This window comes from Suncus etruscus, chromosome X (genome assembly GCF_024139225.1).
Source record: "Suncus etruscus isolate mSunEtr1 chromosome X, mSunEtr1.pri.cur, whole genome shotgun sequence".
Taxonomy (NCBI): domain Eukaryota; kingdom Metazoa; phylum Chordata; class Mammalia; order Eulipotyphla; family Soricidae; genus Suncus; species Suncus etruscus.
In genome coordinates, this window is record NC_064868.1 from 92,756,203 (window position 1) to 92,777,010 (window position 20,808).

The window sequence follows — 20,808 nt, forward strand, 5'->3', positions numbered from 1 at the left end:
CCCACCACAGCCATGTTTGTCCGGTGAGGGTAAATGCTTCCCACCAAATCCCATTCTTTTTGTTGCTTCTGTGCTTTCACCTAGATAAGCAATTTCCAAATCACTGATTCAAGGACCAGTTTTGGGAATGAGTTTTCATTTCCCCTCTGCAGGGATTGATACTTTGGGCCAAGGGAACCAAAATGCCTTCCGGTACAGTGGGAAGCAGCCCGGCATCTCTTCCCTGGCCTGCAGAAGCATCAAGGAGCTCACAGTTCCTCCTCCTTAGGAGAGGAATGAATGGGACAGGGTGATCCTGACAAGCACTAGGACACCAAAAAATCCTGCTCCTGACAGGCAAACCCCAGGGCCAAGAGGTAGGCAACATGAGCAGTGAAAGGGGAACCATTACAAAGGTTCTTCAAAGGGACACGGGACTTCATACAGGACCCTCACACAGGACCAAAGATCCACTGACACAAATTCCATGTCCCCTGAGTATTTCAGGGACAACAGACAGCTGAGCATCTGTGCTCATGCACCAGAAGTATTTGGTCAATTAGGCAAATGGGTCAACATAAGGGCCCAAGCAACTCTTCCAGTCCTGTGGCTAAGGAGATTTCCTGGATCGTCCTGGCGGTGCTTGGGGGACCCCAGGGCTACATCCAGACATGCTGGAGGAACCAGATAGAGCCAGAGAAGGAACTAGGTTGACCACCAGGCAAGGCAAGCAAATTAAAGGCAACACTTAGGCTTCTTCATCAAACCCAGAAAATTAAGTCAGAAAGTCCAAAGGAGGGGCCAGAGAGATGGCACAGTGGTAGGGCATTTCCCTTGTATGCGGCTGACCCAGGATGGACCCAGTTCAATTCCTGGCATCTCATATGGTACCCCGAGCTTGTCAGGAGTGATTTCTGAGCCCAGAGCCAAGAGTAAGTCCTGAGCATTACCAGGTGTGGCCCAAACACCAATCAATCAATCAATCAATAAACTGCTTTTAATAAAAGTTCAAAGGGGCCCTGAGACCCATGTGAGTGGCCTTGAAAGTGATTGTGTCTGTTTGCTGCATCCTCTGGCCTCAGTATAGAATGACCAGGAAACTTGGATACTCCTAAAGCCACCCAGGAGCTCCACCCTAACCTGTGCTGCTTCAAATCACATGCCAATACTTGAGGCATAGAGGGAAAGGGCATATGCCATAGTAAGCACCCCCAAACATAACCACTTCTTTGAGCACTAAGAGGAACAAGACTTCAAGAAAATATATCTAGCAGGTACAATGTCACAGCAAATCAGTGACCAAACCAGCACCCACACTGCTGACCCCAGCATTTCCGCCACCCCCCCCCCCCAGCAACACAGAAGTTTGACACAAAGCAAGGCTGGATGTACATAACTATGCACATTCCTTCACGCCTGGCTATGCAATTTTGTGTGCACATTTGTTTGCAAAAATGTCCACTGGATTTATTGGATTATCAACGTAGCAAAAAAAAAAAGAAATGTTAGGAAGCAGTGTAAGATTGCTGTGTTCTTTCCTAGGGCTGCCATAACAAATGATCATAAATTTGGCGACTTAAAACAACAGAAATTTATTATCTCACAGTGCTGGGAGCCAGAAGACTCTGGAAAATCATTTTTCCTGTTTTCTTGCAGCTTTTGGTTGCTCCTGGCATTGTGCTCCTCCAAAAGCAGCCCTATAATCTCTGCATTCAATCTTCACAGAGCCCTTTCTGTAAGTCCTTTTGTAACCAAATTTCCTCACCTTTTTTTTTCTCTAAAGACTATTAGTTTGGAGGGTGCATTCCAAAGCAGAAGGATGGCTCCCAAGATCCTTCATTTCTTTGGCAAAGATCACATATCCAAATAAGATGACATCCTTAGATTGTTGGCAGAAATGCAATTCTGGAAGACAGTATTCAACTCACTACACTTGGTAACTTTTATTTGGGTTTGATACAGATATGAAATTAATAAGCAGCAAAGAGTCGCATAATATTTAAAGAAAGTAATTTTTGAGCCACACCACACTTTGGCAGTGCTTAAAGATTACACCTGGGTGTGTACTCAGGGTTCACTCATGGCATCACTCAGCAAACCAGGAGATACCAAGATGAATCCAGAGTCTCCCTCTTGCAGATCATACATTGGGCCAAGGGAGCAATCTCTACCCCATAGAAGATATTTGAGTACAAAGAAGCCAGATGAATATATTTCCATAACAGGAACTCTTCTTTAATTTGAGCAATTCTAACTGCAAATAGTAATAACATTTTCAAATTTGTTCTCATTTCACTGAGAACCACAGAAAACTTGACTGGGACCACTTCTGGAATATTTGAAACAATTTTGTATCAAGCCAGTCCCGCTACAGAGAACAATAATAAACTTGGTGGCTGGAGATGTAGTCCAAGCTCTACTCAATTCAACCCTCAGTACCACACAAGGTCCCCCAAACACCATTAAGAGTATTCCAGAGCACAGAGCCAGGAATAAATCCTGAGCACCCCAGGAGTATCCCCAAACACAACAACAATAACTATTATAAACAACTCTGAACAAAAATAAAACATTAATCTGAATGCAGTCATCCTACCAGCAGAAGCATGCATTAGGGGAAAATTGACTAGTCAAAGAATGGCCCAATACTTGGTGAGTGTCTTGGTAAGATTATTTGGCTTGAGGACAGGCACCAGGCCAAAGCAGTAAGTAAAATTTTACAGAACCTACAAGTATTGCAGCTGTTAAATGCTGAACAATTTGCTGTCTAGGAAAAATAAATAAAACCTGATTCATAACATTTCCACGTTTCTTCTTGCCGTAGCTGATTGTATCAACATGGTGTTTGTTAGAAAAGTCATAACAGCCTACCAATGCATTAATGCAACCAACAATCCATTTTCAATGGCTTGAAAAACCAGAAGACCAAGTTTAGCTACACAGTGAAAAAAAAGACAAAATGAGGGAAAGATGCAGAATTAAAGATCCCCCAGTTCTTTTCATAAACTTTATGGTTTATTAAACCATAAATTTCAAGGAAGTAAATAAAACTTAACTAAAAAGATTTACCCCAAAATGTAATCAAATAAAATGGAGATTCTTTTTCGTTTTGCCCTCTACAAGGGAGAGTTAGGATTTCAGTTCTGCCACATTAACTGCCCAAACAGAATAGCAATTGTCTTCAGAGAAATATAAGAGGGCAGAAAATTCCTACAATAATCCAGGCCCTACAAGGTCCAGGGTACACTCCAAAGGTACTTTCAAATAAAAAGAAAACATTTTCCCTAAACTGGAGAAAAAAGGCAATTGCCAGCCTACAGCAGATCAGATGTCAGAATTCACAGAAAAGAATTACCACTAATGGACAAGAGGAAATACACATCTAATAATGAACAAGTAGAAATCATAGTAGAGAAAAAAACAAACAATGCAAAAGATTCAGATGCAAATTCTAAAATAGAAATAAAATTATCTGAAGTCAATTTCACTGGCTAGGCATAGCCTTGAATTGGAAATGATTAAGAAAAAGAAATTGATTTCAGGACAAATTAATAGATATTGTGAATAGATATTGTGGAATTCACTGGAGAGGGGTAGTGGGGGAGAGAGAGAGTGAGAGAGAGAGAGAGAGAGAGAGAGACCAACAGAGCCTTACTGATCTGATGGATCATGTCCAAGTAGAAGAAAAAACAGTTGCAGGCTTGGAAGTGAGAACAGTGCTTAGACATGTAGTCCACTAGCCCAGCCCCACAGAATCCCAAGGGTGAAGCCTTGGGGAACCCTAAGGACCCAGCTCTGCAAGTACCACATCCTCAGATCTGCACATTAAAACTCTGGCTTGGTTGTTTGAGTATCACTGAGAAGCCCCCTCATTTTTATTGAAATGTAATCCCTGAAAGAGGTACCATAATGATAACAGGGGAGAACTGTGAGTCCTGTTGTGAGATGTCATAATTCTGTACATCAATGCTGTCAACTTCCATGCTATTGTAACCACATTACCTAAACTATAATTGAGATTTTTTAATCAAAGAAATAATGCCAGCAAGATTTCCACATCTAATTACATGAAGAGTCTGGGTTCAGGAAGCTTTGAGAATGCCAAGCAGTGGGCAGGTACATCATCATGTAATGACTACAAGTGAAATCAAAAGGAAAAATATTAAAGAATTTAGAAAAAACAGTAAGGCACAACAATTCAATGGATGGTAACTAAGCCTTTAACAGGAAAACATGACCTTCAAAATCTAAAATTAAAAGTTGAATAATGTAGATTTGATATTCAGCCAAAATATCCTTTGTATATAAAGAGAGAATAATGACATCTCCAGATAGATGAGGACAATGGCACCAGTGTATTGTATCATAAATGCTCAAGGAAATTCTTCCTTATTTTTCCCCCGAACCAAGGATCAGACTAGCCTTCTCACATGGAAGACTCTGCAATGAGCTGTTTCTCTACTAAAGGCAATTCTTCTGTCTATAGAAAAGCATGGCAGGTGAAAAGCTGGGTCTTCACAAGAAAGGGAAAACATCAGCAACCACGGTATGGAGAGATCAATTGTTTTGATCTCTTTGAAAAATCATCTATTCATGTGCATACCTATGTTGAAAGACAAAGCCTAATGTTATAATGTTTCAGTCAATAAAATGCACAGAAAATGATTCCAGGGTGGGGTAAGTTGAAATACATAATTATGAGGTCCGTACACTTAACATGAGGCAGTAAAATATTGACTCAAAGCAAACTAGGAAAAAATCACGAATTTCCAATTCCCTAGCTTGGAATTCAGCTCTTGTCCTAGCAACAAATCCAAATCCAGGCAGGCAGTTCTACACTTGATAGGTGAGAGAGAGACCCAGGGCTATCCTTCCAACTAGATACCCCTCCTGATACACTGCTACCATCTACCACAACCCAAATTACCCAGGCATCCAATGCTGGGATTGGAAACTAGGAATTATAATTGATGTATTGTAATTGATGCGTGATGAATTGTTGAATTGGCTCATCCTGAGCAAGCATGAGAGTGAAAACATTCCAGGGAAGGCTGACCGAGCTCGATCCCCAGCATCAGAAGTAAGCTCTGAGCACTGAGAGGTTATGGCCTGAAATGTGGCCCCAAAACAAAAATTTGGGGGGCCCTCTATTTCAGGGTTCCTGCACAGAACTGTGAGATTTACTACACCACACTTCACTAGGTTTACATAATAAAAATTGGGAAACTATTCCAAGCTTTTTTTGCGAGGAGAAAAGGATATTTCTATTATTGGGTTTTTGTTTTGTAATCCAAAACTTGGGGGGGGGTATCAAAACTTGCACCTTATTTGGAGTCCAGACATTGCTTGAAATTCAGTCTTCAGTAGCTTTGAAGTTGTTCACAATGCAGAGGCATATGTTCAGGGCAGACAGAGCTGAGCACAGCAAAATACAGCACCATTCCTCTCCCACACCTTACTGCCGCGTACTAAGGCCCTGCCTATACACAGCAGTTAATTATGTTCAGTACACCCCGAAAAATCACAAGACATGCTAAAATGTCAAAAACACAATTACACAATTTGAAGAATCAGAGTAAACATCAAAAACAGTCATGACAAGGATGCTTGAAGGATCAGACAGGAAATTTCAACAAGTATGATTAATACGCTAAGTACTCTAATGGATAAAGTAGGCAGCATGAAAGAACAGATGGACACTGTAAGCAGACACAGATATTCTAAGAAAGAATCCAACAGAAATGCCAGAGATTTTTAAAAATCCTGTACGAGAAATGAAAAATGCTTGTAGAAAGGAAAAGGCTGAAGAAAGAATCCAAGCTCTAGTACATATCAATAGAAAACTCCAAAATTTAAAAGCAAAGAGAACAAAGATTGGAAAAAAAATAGAACAGACTACCCAAGGTTTTGGAATAAGTACACAAATGGTAACATATGTGCAATGGAAATACCAGATGGAGAAGAAAGGGACAGAGAAATATTTGAAACAATGACTGAGAATTTTCCCAAAATAATGTCAGACACAAAACTGCAAATCCAGGATGCTCTGAGAATGCTAGACAAGAAGAATTCCTCCCCAGATCCAACGAAGTGCACCATTGTCAAACTATAGAAGATGAAAGATAAAGGGGGAAATCTTGTTTAAATTACTGTAACTCTATCTTACAGTTGAAAACCAGAAACTATGCGTTCAACATCACTTTGGTTATTGAATCGTTTGAGAGACTATACAAATAGCAGAACAGTTTTTTTTTTTAATTTTGTGAAAATTACCACTGAAATTGGTGGGTGGATGTGGTTGGAGCCACACCTGTCAATGCTAAGAAGTTAGTTACTCCTGCGTCTTCATTTACTCTTGTCTGGCTCAGAGGATCATATGTGATGCCAGGAATCAAACCTAGGTTGACAGCATGCAAGGCAAACATCCTACCTGCTGCTGTACTATCGCTCTGGTCCCATGACACTGAAATTTTACAGGGATGACTTTTGGAAACAATGAGTATTTTAATGATAGTGTTTCCTCCAACTCATGAACACTACATTCTAATGTTATCTTCAATGTCTTTAACTAAAATCTAACATTGTTACACACTTTGCAGTTCCTTAGTTCAACTTCTTTTTTGACTTCTCTGTGCCTGATGCTATTGTGAATGGGACAGTTTCTATATTTCAGGTATTTTATTGCTAGTCGTTTGAAATGCAGTGGGTTTCCAAATGTTGATTTATTTATCCTGCAATTCTACTGAATGCTTTGATTAGTCCCAATGTTTCTTTGGTTGGGTCTGGGATTTTCTGTGTTAAATATTATCTGCAAATAATAATTTATTGACATCTTTTTTTTTTGGGTTTTTCGGCCACACCCAGTGATGCTCAGGGGTTACTTCTGGCTATACGCTCAGAAATCTCTCCTGGCTTGGAGGACCATATAGGATACCCAGGGATTGAACCTCGATCCGTCCTAAGCTAGCACACACAAGGAAGATGCCTTACCACTTGTGCCACCACTCCAGCTCCTTCTTATGTTCTGACTTGGACTATTTTCCTGTTTGTTGAAATAAAATGCCTTTATTTAGGAATTATAATAGAAACTCGTGGAGTTAAAAACAAAAAGAAATTAACCAGGTTGGGCTGTGGGCAACTACAAAAAAAATAACCATTTGTTTGTCTTGCCTAATTTATTTAGTAAGTATTTCTAAGTATAGTGTTGAATATGGTGAAAGTTGTCATCCTCATCTCATTTTTAATCTTAGAGAAATGTTTTTCTATCTTTGTTGAGTATGTTAGCTGTGGGATTGACAGATATGATACATATGATATTAAAAAACATTCCCTCTATTTCTAATTTTTGCTGGTTTATGAAAAAATGCTATATATTATCAAATGACTTTTCTACATCTATTGAAAACAGCATATGGTAATTCTATCATGTGGTAAGCCACATTTATTTTTCCTTGCACCCCAGGTATAAATGCCATTTGGTCAAGTTATATAATCCTACAATATATTATATATTTATAAAATAATACATATTATAAATAGTTGTATAATATGTATATATGTTCCTTTGAATGCATCACTGAATTTAGTTTGCTGGTATTTTTCAGAACTTTTTTCTTGAGAATCTATAATCATCAAGAAAATTTATCTATAGTTTTCTTATAACATCTTTATGTGACTTTAATTTCAGGATAATGTTGACCTTATTAAATAACTAGGAAATATTCGTTCTATCTTCAGCTTGATGCTACAACCTCTAAAAATCATCAATGTACACTTAGTTTCTATGTGCTCAACTTTTTCCAATTTCACATAGCTCATACAGTTATTTGTCTTTTTCTACCAGCCTATTTCACTATGAGCTCAGTGCTCATTCATATTGTCACAAATGTCAGTAATATTTATGGGTGAATGATATATATTTGTTGGATTACTGGCCCCACCCTAATCAATATTCATACTACACCCTAGGGTGTGATCTGGTGATGGGATTATTGGATTATTCCCTGCTTGTTATTTTTCTCCCACCCTAGGGTGTGGCCTGGTTCTTATCAATAAAAGTAGGGGCCTTCTCCACTAAACTTCTTAGGAGCAGAAGGCTTGTGTGGTGGGATTCCTGGCTTGAGTGCTGAATTTCCTCAACTCATTCTTGTACCTTTTCACTGTGTGGATTATTTCCTGTGTCATTTGCTTCCAGACCTGCATCTCGCCAGATACTCATTTTAGAGCCTGGGGCTCTGCTTATATATATTACATTTTCTTTATTCACTTACCAATGAATATTCAAGGTTTTTTTCATATCTTTTTTGTGTGAACGTGTTAATGAACATACTTATGCAAATATCTTTTTAGTGCAGTTGGTACCTTCGGGTGTCCATTCAGTCCAAACAATAAAATACATGAGCTTTTTTTGTTGTTGTTGCTTTATTAAATACAAAGAAAATGGCACATCTGAAAGGAAACAGCTATCAGCTACAAAGTGCTTCCATTTTGTACTTAAATTCAGAGCCGGGGGACTCGGAGGCATTTTCCCATCACACCATTCTGATCAGAAGCCCAAAGCCTCTCCAAAGGATTTAGTTATTGCAATTGACTCAGGAACATATGGAGTCAAGAGAGCGTTTCTTAGTAATACAGCATCTTAACCATATTCATTCTTCTGATCCTTGCCCACAGGTTCTCTTCATTTCTTTGTCTTCTTCAATTCCCTCATTATTTTCAGTGTCAAGAACTTGCACATTTTTTGTTAATTTAGTAATAAGTATATTATTATTTTGTAATTCTATTAAGTGCTTTTGTATCTTAGATTACTTTTTCAAGTAGTTCATTTTTTAGAGTATAGAAAGTAACCTCCTATGTGAATGTTGATTTGGCAGCCTGCAAATTTGCTGAATTCATTGATCACATCGAACATTTTACTGGTATTTTAAGTTTTACATACTTCAGAACATGTTATATGAAAACATGGAACATTTCATTTCTTCCTTGCTGGTCTGAATATCTTGGACTTCTTTTTCTTATCTAGTTGCTCTGGATTAAAGATAGAGCCCTATTCTGAATAGGTGTCATGGGAGTTTGCACCAAATATATAGTTTAGGATCTAGTTTTTATCCTTAAATATGTAGGTATCCAACTTGTTGACTACTGAACATTGAGCCATCCATGCATTCCAAGAATAATTCTGCTTGGTTGTCTGCTACTATCCTTTAATTGCATTTTTTAATTAAGCTTGTGAGGGATTTTGCTTGAATAAAGGCACATATATTCATACGAATAATGACCTGAAGTTTTTTTTGAGTTTTTTTGTAGTTCTTATTCACAACAATAGATGAAAAATCAATTTATATTTACTGTTGTCAAGTCTCAAGTCTGTGAAATAAATGGGACCCATACATGAAAGGTAGAAGTTTAAAACTATATGCTCACATTAAAAAATGAGTTTCTTATAAAATTTTACATTTTACTGAACCTTATCTACAGTTTAGTAATCCTACTTATAGGTATATAATGAATAAAATATTATATGTTCACAAGTCTTGTACAAAAAGATTAGGGACTGGACTAGAGTGATAGTATAGCAGATAATGAATGCTCTTTCTTGCCTTGAATGTGAATGACGTGGGTTTAATTCCTGGTACCCTGGAAGGTCCACAAATCCTGCCAGGAGTCATCCCTGAGTACAGAGCTAAGAATACATCCTGAATACTACTGGGTGTGACCCAAATACAAGAACAAAATAAAGACAGTATAGCTTAATATCCCCATAAATCCAATATAGCTAAAAATTAAGGTAAAACAAAATCCAAAGCAGTAGAATGGATAAACAAATGATGGTAGAGTTATATATTAGAGTGTAATTTAATGTAATCAATATTAAAATGAACAAATTACTGATGGCATTTATGGATCACAAAATAACTGATGGTTAGAGAAAAACTTCAACTCATTCATTTTGCTGATGTCACCACTAGCCCTGGGTGTTTCCACCCTTTTTCTGTGTGCCAGACCCACTGGGGGAAGCTCCAGACTCTGCACTTATCTCCCTGATGACAAATGACCATGAGCAAGATGCCTGTTGGGCATCTGTCTGTCTTCTTTGGGGAAATGTCTGTTCATATCTTCCTTCCATTTTCTAATTTTGGGGGGGTGGGTTAAGTTTTGCAAGTGCGTTATCTATCTTGAATATTAGTCCTGTGCCAAATGTGTGATGAGCAAATACTTTCTTCTAGTTTGTAAGGCATCTTTTTATCCTGAATCATTTCTTTAGCAGTACAGAAGCTTTTTATTTTTATAAAATTCCACTTGTTTGTTTTTACTTTTGTTCGCTTGGCCAATGGCATTAACCAATTAAAGATACCTCTGGAATTAATAGCATGAGTCCTGCCTATTATTTCTTCAAAGTAATTTATGAATTTGGATCTAATATTATCATGATCATTAATCCATTCTGAATTAGTTTTATATGTGGTATGAAGACAAGGTTCTGAGTTCCCTTTCTTTTTGGCATACAACTAACCAGTGTTCCTTACAACAATTGTTGAAGATGCATTCCTGGCTTCACTGCATTATGTTTAGATCTCTTGTCAAATATTAGCTGTTCATACACCTGAAGATATGTCTATTCCACATATCTGAAATTCTACCTTTATGCTAGTACCACCTAGGCATTAGAATATCAAGAAGCACAGTAAGAGAATAAGGAATGGAGAGCGGCAGAAAAAAACTGAGGTTACTGAGTTTACTGAGTTTACTGGTTACTAAACTGACTGGGGACCAGCAGAACTGGAAATGCTGGTAGAGGGATACTGACCAGATGGCAGTGGATCTGGTGTTGGAACAGTCAATGGCCTAAAACTTTATTAGTAGCAGCACAGTAGAGTTTCAAGTAAAAAAAAATTCAAGAATAAAATAAATATATAAAAATGTATATATACATATAAAGTATATATATACATATATATTTATTTTCTGGTGTTGATGTATGGCACTTGGACATGGGCACATCCCTTGGATACCTCCACTGTAATGACAGTTGAACCTGGACACACCCTGAACAGGCCCTTTGGACATGCTCCCTTGTCATGCTGGTATAAAAGAAAAATCTTGGACCTTTGGGAAGGGCCCAGGATAGTGACCAAAGCAGTGCCTGCTGGTCTGCAGGGAGGCCAGAGATAAAGCATCGGAGCTGTGCTGCCTGCTTTGTATTCTTTATTCTTTCTTTCTTTAACATGGCCTCACCCCTATCCCTCAGTGAATTTCTCTCTCTCTCTCTCTCTCTCTCTCTCTTCTCTTCTCTCTCTCTTCTCTCTCTCTCTCTCTCTTTCAAAAACACCAGGCAGTGGTTGCAGGCCTCAGAATCCAGGAGGAATAAAATGTATATTTTATTTCCCTTTCTTTTTTCTTTCTCTCTCGGTTCCCCACTACATGTTGTCATCCCTGGGTGGACACAAGGGCCCACTAAGCAGCCAGGCCCCACGAGCCCCAGCGAGCTTTGCAGCACCAGGCCCTGCCAGCCGTGGGCCTCTGCAGCGTGCAGCCCTACAGCCCTGGCAGCCCTGATCTTCGCAAATCTGGGTTTGATTCCTGGCACAAAACATCAACAAAGGCAGGAAGTATAAAATTGTCATTATTTACATATTATACTAGTGAATACAAATCATCTAAAAGGATCTATGGACACAATATATCATATTTATGAAGAAATTTTGATAAAAATTACTGGACAAAAATGATTTTTTGTTTTGAGGCCACACTGGCAGCACTCAGGGGTTATTCCTGGTTCTGCACTCAGAAATCACTCGTGGCAGGCTTGGGGGACCATATGGGATGCCAGGGATCATACCCAGGTGGGCCACATGCAAAGCAGACACCCTCCCACTGTTCTATCGCTCCGACCCGTGGACAAAAATGATTTACAAAATCAATTTAGCTGTACAAATGAGCAAGAAGTATTTGTCATTAAAAAAGATTAGAACAGTCCCAGTAGAAATGAAGTCTAATATATGATCAGCAGAAATGAGAAATGAGGGGAGAAAGAGGTAAGGGACAGTTGTGAGATGATGGAAGAATTTTGGAGCACTGATAGAGAGACTGCAATAGAACTCTGCGACTCCAGTACTATTGTAAATGATGACACCTCAGTTAATAAAAAAAAATCCCAGTGATAATAGCATTAAAATAGCTTGTGATCAGCAATCCTTTACAACTCAAAAAATATAATTACTTTACAACAAGGCATAATTTAAAAGGTAGTGATGAGAATCAGAAAGATGAAGTGAATTTTCTAAAGATGGGAACATTTTTTTCTAATGAGAATAGACCATTTCCATGTTTTTCTCATTTGGAATATATTTCCAACTCTAACACAGGCTGTGGTTTAGGGTTATTCATTCAAAAGTTCTCTGGACAAAGGAAATGCAGGAATGTGGGCCAGCAAAATAATACAGCAGCTAAGGTACTTACTTTGAACATAGCCAACCCAGGTTCCATTTAAAGCTTCCCATATGGTCCATGAAGCTTTCCACGAGTGATGCCTGAGCACAGAGCCAGATGTAAGCCATGAACACAGCCTGATGTACACATACATACATAAATGCACACACAAACAAAAAAGAAAATGTGAGAAAGCTTTTAAGGGCTTGACAGGGTTGGTTGACAAATGGAAAAGTTGATGAGACTTAAATGCACAGTTTTCTCTTCTACCAGACATTTGCTGATTTCTTATACTGTGCAGGAATATGGGAAGCTGCAGAACTGCTAAAGGGTCAAGTTCAATTGCCAACAGCCAGCCAGTTTCTAGAAAACAGACATGAACAGAATGTGAAGGAAAAGGAAACAGTGAACTGTGACTGGCCCATCAGGATCTTCCTTGGTCTTTCAGAGATTAAAAGAGAGAATGTCGGGGACCAGAGAGATAGCATGGAGGTAAAGCGTTTATGCAAGGCAGAAGGTCGGTGGTTTGAATCCTGGGATCCTATATGGTTCCCTGAGCCTGCCAGGAGAGACTTCTGAGCATAGAGCCAGGAGTAACCCCTGAATGCCACTGGATGTGACCCCCCCCAAAAAAAAACACAAAAAAATGATTATAAAAGAGAGAAAGTCATCAAGATTGGGGATATTATAGAGCAAAGCAGATGTAGAATGAGTTTTACCAAAACTGCAAACCAGCCCTCCCTCACTCACACCTGCATCTGCACAGAAATAATTCTACCGAAGCAGAGTAACAGGACTGAGTTAGACATTCTTGCTCCTCGCCTGTTGTTGGAATAACAGGTTCACATTAAACAATTATGGCTTCTTTGCATGCCAAAAAGCCATCTAAGCAAGAAAGATAGGTTCTTTGCTTTTGCTCCCCCCACCCATGGGGAGGGTTTTAATTTCCCAATAAATATTGTGGTCTCTTCCAGCCTCTTCCTCTTGTTCCACAAGGTGGAAGAACCCCAGACTACACATATTTCACCATCAGCCTTGTTTAATTTGTTTTCTGCTGTGACCCCTGATCCAGACCCATCCTCCTGGGGTGGGATTACAGTATGTAAAGCTTTACAGCATATCTCAAAGTAAACATGGAAAATCTCCCTAGAATATGTCACCCAGAGTTCTTTGGTTCCTTTAGACGTGTATGGCAAACATTACAAAAGTACTACTATCATGACAACCTATAAGAAAGGCCCAATCTAGACCATTTGCCAAATCAAAAGTTGGTAAGGATTTGGAGTATAGGGAATTTTCATTCATTGCTGGTGGTAATGCAAATTAGCATCATACTAAGAGCATGGTTTGATGGTTTCTTTGTAAACTACACATAACCATGCCATAGGGTATAGCAATTAGATTCTTTGGTATTTACCCAAAGAGCTGAAAACTTGTTCACCAAATACATCCCTATATATAGAGAAATGTATGTGTTTTCTTCGTAGCTGCAAACACCCATAAACAACCAAGATGCCCTTGAGTAGGTGGATGGCAAAATAAAATGTGTCATGACCAGACAATAGAAGATTATTCTGTTCCAAAAATAAATGAGCAGTCGAGCCATGAACAAAACATAAAAGAACCTTCTGTGTAGCTTCCAAAATGAACAAAACCAATCTAAGAGGGCCACAAATTATATTATTCCAGCCACACAACATTAGGGAAAGGCAAAGTTGTGAGCCATGAAAAGATTAACACTTACCAGGAGAGAGTGGGGGAGAAAAAAAGAGGTCTGTTTTTGAGAGCAGTGAAACGATTCTGTAGAGTACCAGAAATGCATCTTTGGAATATAACAGCAAGAGCAGTCTCTAACAGAGAGAAAGAATTACATTCCTGGAACCCCATATGGTTCCCCATGACCCACCAGGAGTGACCCCTGTGGGTAAAGCCAGGAATAAGCCCTAAGCATCACCAGAGGATGGCTCCAAAACAAGTAAAGAAAAAAAGAGATCCTTTAATATAAACTATAGGCTATATATGAATCTACTATGCTAATATAGTTTCACCTCATGCAATAAATGCATCGTCCTAGTGACACATGCTGAAAATGGGACAGGTTATGATTAAGTGGAGGCAGGGAGTATATGAAAAATTTCTGTACCACTCAGTCCATTTTTCTGTGAACTTAAAACTGCTCTTAAATGGGCCAGAGCAGCAGATAGGGTACAGCAGATAGAGTGTTTGCCTTGCAAGTGGTCCCCAAGCCTTCCAAGAGTAACCCCTGAACAATGTCAGGTGTTGCCTCCGAACCAAAAATAAAATCTCTTAAAATAAGTACAGTAAGATTAAAAATAAAAAAATATTAGATCTGCAGAATGAAAGCAATTAGCATATACACCAAAAAGATTGAAATGCAAACTGACTGATGATGGGGTTAATGGGAACATCAGAATAGCACTTTGAATGATATGATGGATGTCTAAAAAGAAATATCAAAAGATGAAGAAAAAATGAACAAAGAAAACAATCAAGATTTTGTGAAGAACTTTTTCTTCTCATTAATTTAGACACCATGATTTACACAGTTGGTTAAGTGAGTTTTCAGACACACTCTATTCCAAACTGCACCTGTATTCTGGTCTCTTCCCCCAGATTTCTGTTCATCCCCCAACCTGCCCCTTCACTGTAAAATGTTTGAACTTCTATTGTTGTCATTTGGGTCTTGTGTTTGTGGAGGTGTTGGGTTTAGGGGCCTAGATATATAGAGATTCTTTGCCCCTTTTTCATAGAGGAACCCAAGCTCCCCTCCTCCGAATTCTTATTCCTATACTACTATTGAACTCAGTCCACCCTCCAGTTTTCTCTTTCCTTTGGATTTTTGTTGCAGTACTTGAGAGCCAGTGATTTCCCATCTTTTCTATCTCCCACTCCTTAGACACTCTTAGTCTGTGTACCACAAATTAATGAGAACGTCCAGTGTTTGATCTTTTCCTTCTGACTTAACATAAGGTCCTTCAGTTCAATAAAAAAACTCTTTAAAAGAATCAAGAAATTAAATGAACTTTCATGGCTGGAGATATAATACAGAGGGTAGGGCACTTGCGTTGCAAGTGGCTGGCCTGAGTTCAATTCCAACATTGCATATGGTTTCTGAGCACCATCGAGAGTAATTCCTGAGTACCACTGGGAATAACCAAAACTAAATAAACAAAAATGTGTAGAAAAGAATGAACTTTGAAAATGAAAATAAGAATCAACTGGATATTCTACAGTGGAAAAAAATCTAAGAATTCAGTACATAATTTTAACAGACTAATGAACTCAAGAGGATTATGTAACTCCAAATAAGTCAACATCAAACACTAAAACTAAACCATGGAAAGTAGAGCAGGACAAAAAAGGTACATTTATGATATAATTAAAGGCCAAACATATATCTAATGGAAAAAAAGAAAGGAAGTAGAATAAATATTCAAAAACGGTATGTCTCCCAGGTCAGAATGCTAGTATAACAAGTAGGGTGCTTGTCTTGCACCTGGACAACCTTGGTTCATTTCCTGGTATCCCATATGGTCCCCTGAGCCTTCCAGGGCTGATCTCTGAGAACAAATGCAGGAGTAAGACCTAAGTACAGTCAGGTACCACCCCCCTAAAACATATAATTATAATGTCCCATGAGTTTACAAAACTCATGAATGACATAAACCCAAAAAGTAAGAAGCTCCATAGATCATAAACATGATAAACTAAAAATAAAATCAGGCCAAGGTACAGCAAAGACTAGATGTCAAATGCCAAAGATACAGAGAAAATCTTTAAGGTATGAGAAGAATAAAAAACACTAACTACATTAGAATTGAAGGCAGACTTCTCAAAAGGAACAACACAAGCCAAAAGTCGATGTTATGACATATTTAAAGTGCTAAAATAAAACAAACAGAACTACCAACATGAGATTTTTCTGCCCAAGGAAAATATTCTTCAACAATGTGGGTGAAAAAGAGGCTTTCACTTGATATCAGAGTAATGTCTGAAAGAATTCCTCACCAGCATATCAACACTAGAACAAAAAAGAACAGATAATTCATCAGCAAAAAGAAAATACTCCCAGATAGAAAACTAGTGAATAGAATTAAATATTGACCATAACTGTAATATTCTGTAGTTTAAACTATATAAGCATTTGACAAAATAATGCAAAAAAGATAAGTGAGAGATAGATGGTTTTAAGGTTCCAGCAGCATAAGAAACATGATGAAAATAACGTGTATTATATTGCTATGAACAGGAATTTCTGCTATATACATTACTATCAGTAGTTACTAAAATAGAAGATATAACCTCTAATTTAATAAAGAAAATAGTAAATTAAAATATCTATCTAAAAGAAGCAAGAATGAAGGTCAAGGGTATAAAACAAATAATGAGAAATTTTGTAATGATATAGTAGATATATTTAAGCAAAGTAATAACTACTGAACTAAGGTTTCCAAGTAAAATATTACATAAGCTGAATCTTAGAAAACTAAAATACATGCCAATGATAAGACATGCACATTTAATTTTCATTTTTATTGCAATTAAAATAACAGGTTTACAATAATGTCAATATTTGAAGCCTCATCCCCCACCCTTTCTCCCTAGGTAACTTGACCTTACCTGCAAGACCCCGCCCATGGGTTTGTTATTAATGTTCCTTCCCTTACTTCACTTTTACATACCACATAAAGATATGAGTTTTACCTGAAAGATGCAAAATATGAAAATGAAGGAAACCAAAAGATATAGAATGACATCACTGACCAAAATGTAGCTTGTATCAATATACTAATATCAGAAAACTAAGCAAGCAATTCTAATGATAACGAGAAATATTTCATAATTATGAAAAAAGTTAATGAGGATTGGAGAGATAGTTTAGCTGGTAGTGCATTTGCCTTGCAAGCTACCTATCCTGGTTTCATACCCAGCATCCCCAGCCAAGGCCTGCTAGGAGAGATCCCTGAGGGCAGTGTCTGGAGTAAGTCCTGAGCATCACTGGGTGTGGTTTTAAAAAAAAAGACAGTTAAGCAGAAAGACATCATAGGTCTCTACAAGATTTTACAAACATCTTCCATTATTTACTTCAAATCACAATTAAGATGCCAGCAAAAACTTTTGCAAAATTGCCAAACTTGATGTAAATGCAAAAGAATAACATAATGGAAAAATAATGACTCACACACATAGAGCAAACCTGAAGTAATTCTATCTTACATTTTGGCTAATAAGGCACTATGTAATTGGTGCCAAGATGTACTAACTGGAATATATATATATATATTTGAGAATTGGTGTTAGGGACCACACCTAGCAGTGCTCAAGAGGAACTTTCAACTCAATGAGGATCTTTCCTGATGCTGGGGACCTTGCAGTGGAAGGGCTCAAACCAAGATTGACCACATACAAGTGGTCTTAACCTATACTACATCTCTGGCTGGCTGTATATATGTATCTTAATGAAATAGAGGAATTTAACTTAGTAGAACAATTATAACAGAATAAATTATTCAGTATATCATCATGATTTTAATAAAGCTCATATTGTAATGCAGAGGCAAAAGTATAGTCTTTCAAAAAAAGTACAATTTAAGTGAATATATGGGCAAAACTGCAATTATATTTGAAATTCACACCATATGAATTACAAATAAACTGAAAAAATTTTAAGATAAAAATAAAGAGGGAGTATTTGTCTTGTATGCAGCCTACCTGAGTTTGATCCCCAGGCCCACTAGAAGTGCTTGCTGAGCTCAAAGCCAGTAGTAGTTCTTGAGCACTGATGGATGTGGCCCAAAACCAAACAAAACAAATTTTTTTGGTTTTTGGGTAACACCCGGAAGCACTCAGTGGGTCCTCCTGGCTCTATTCTCAGAAATCGCTCCTGGCAGGCTCAGGGGACCATATGAGATGCCGGGATTCCAACCACCATCCTTCTGCATGCAGGGAAAACACCCTACCTCCATGCTATCTATACAGCCCCACAAAACAATTTTTTAAATAATTTCTTTAATTAAGCACAATGATTACAAACATGTTCATAATTGGGTTTCAGCCATAAAATGCACACAGCAGTGCAACTTTCCATCCACCATTGTCTTCCAATTTCCTACCTATCCCCACCCCCTGCCTGTCTTCAAGATAGGCATTGTATTTCTCTATATATAGTTGTCATGGTAGCTGTTAGTGTAGTTATTTTCTAACTGCACTTACCACTCTTTGTGATAAGCTTGTTATCATAGGCTAGTCCTTCCAGCCCTTATCTCTACTGATGCTGAGTATTATTATTATACTGTCTTTTATTTTTCTTAAATCCCACATATGAGTGAGACTATTCTGTGCTTATCTCTCTCCCTCTGACTTATTTCATTCAACATAATAGTCTTCATATCCATCAATGTTTAAACAAATTTCATGACTTCATTTGTTCTAATAGTTGTATAGTATTTCATTGTATAGATGTATCACAGTTTCTTTAGCCACTCATCTGTTGTTGGGCATCTGGGTTGTTTTCAGATTCTGGCTATTGCAAACAGTGCTGCCATGAATATAGGAGTACAGAGGGCATTATTGTATTGTGTTTTTGTGGTCCTAGAGTATATCCCTAGAAGTAGTATTGCTGGATCACATGGGAATTCAATGTCCAAAACAAAACAACTTTTTATTAAGAAAACAATATATCACAGGACAATCTCTTGCTGACTTAGATGTAGGTGAGTGTTGTTTTATTTAACAACAGTAAAAACATCAGCCATGAAAGGTTAATTAAAATCAAAATGAAGATCTGTTCATTAAAACACCATCTATATTAGGGGTGAGGGCATTTGGAGTCTATCAACCGTGTATTAGAGAAAGGCTTCCTAACGGACAAAAGTATGACACCCACTAGAGAAAAGGGACAAAGGACTTGAAAAGAACATCCTAGAATTGCAGCCATGGATGGAGCCAGAGGGCCTAGTACTGAGGAAGTGAGTTGGGGGAAGGGGGGAGACAGATCCAGAGAGTTCTCTCATATGGGGCTAGAAAGCAGAGAAAGGGGGAATTTAAACTGACCCATAAAGGATCTGTACAGATAGTCCAGTGAGGAATTCATTTGTCTTGCATGCAATCAAGCTGGGTTCACTCTCCAGCACTCCCCAAACCAGGAAGTATGGTCCCCCAAACCAGGAAGGTGAGATCCCTGAGCACAAAAACAGGAGTAAACACTGGACTGTGTAACCCTAACCCCACAAACAAGCAAACAATTAGTAGGAAAGGTATTAGGCTAGCCCCAGAGAGGAGATTTGCAGACTGGAATTTGCCAAGGTGGATGAAAGAGGGCCAGAATGCATGCAAAGTGTTGGAGTGGCAATGGACCCTAGCAACACAGCCTCACAGCACCCAGATCAAATGGGAAGACATTTCAAATAAATAAATAAATAAATAAATAAATAAATAAATAAATAAATACCAGTAATGGTTCAAGGATTAGATACCTATCTGGAAAGGTGTTCCGCTTCATTCCTGCAACAAAGACGAGAGTGCATAAAAATTTCAAGGAGTTCCTATGAGTACGCTATAAATCCAAACATGTAACATGCCAAATAGGGGCCCCAACATGAGACAGCCTTGTGCTGGTAAATGTTTAGCAGCTGGAACTCAAAGGCGAAATGAAAGTCTGGCTTTGTAGCATTTGCCATTTTGCGAAGCGCAAATGTGCAATCATAGTCAATCTCAAGCCATCATTTCTGCAGTTCCCCAGACAAAGTTGGGAAAATGCTGTCACTTTAGCCAAGGAAAGACAGTGTGGTCCACCTCCAGCATGCTGCCGGGGCGCAACAACTACTCTCTCTCTCTCTCTCTCTCTCTCTCTCTCTCTCTCTCTCTCTCTCTCTCTCTCTCTCTCTCTCTCTCTTTCTCTCACCCCCACCCTGCACCCCCACTCCCACTGCTGGTGGGGGGAGCGTGTGGTGAATCAGGTTGAAAACCTCTGAAAATGTCTTTTAGTACATAGCAATTTGGCACTATACTATCTTTCTGCCCATAAGAACTACATTTTAAATAATCATGCAACTAGGGAAAGAAGAAAGGAAAGAAGAAAGAAAGAAAGAAAGAAAAGAAAGAGAAAGAAAGAAGAAAGAAAAGAAAGAAAGAAAAGAAAGAAGAAAGAAAGAAAGAAGAAAGAAAGAAAGAAAGAAGAAAGAAAGAAAGAAAGAGAAGAAAGAAAAAGAAAGAAAGAAAGAAAGAAGAAAGAAGAAAGAAAGAAAGAAAGAAAGAAAGAAAGAAAGAAAAGAAAGAAAGAAAAGAAGAAGAAAGAAAAAGAAAGAAGAAAGAAAAAGAAAGAAAGGAAGGAAGGAAGGAAGGAAGGAAGAAAGAAAGAAAGAAAGAAAGAAAGAAAGA